Genomic DNA, 244 nt, shown 5'->3' with positions numbered 1-244 from the left:
CCAGTCTTGCCTCCGGTACTTTGATCTCTTTGGTGCTTGTTTCGGTGCTTCGTTCTCACAGGTTTGCCCCTCCCTTGCTCATTCCTGTATCTGAGCTGAGGTAGCCTGGTATTGCACTGGGGGGGCGGGGAGGAGGGGAGGGGAGACATGTCGTGACATGGAGAGTGGAAGTGAGGGTTTCTAATTGCAGTACATTTTGGATTGAGAATTTACACTGAATTGGAGAAAGGGAGAGCAGAGATGG

Source organism: Heterodontus francisci, unplaced genomic scaffold (genome assembly GCF_036365525.1).
Source record: "Heterodontus francisci isolate sHetFra1 unplaced genomic scaffold, sHetFra1.hap1 HAP1_SCAFFOLD_518, whole genome shotgun sequence".
NCBI lineage: Eukaryota > Metazoa > Chordata > Chondrichthyes > Heterodontiformes > Heterodontidae > Heterodontus > Heterodontus francisci.
Note: the sequence above shows the minus strand (reverse complement) of the source record.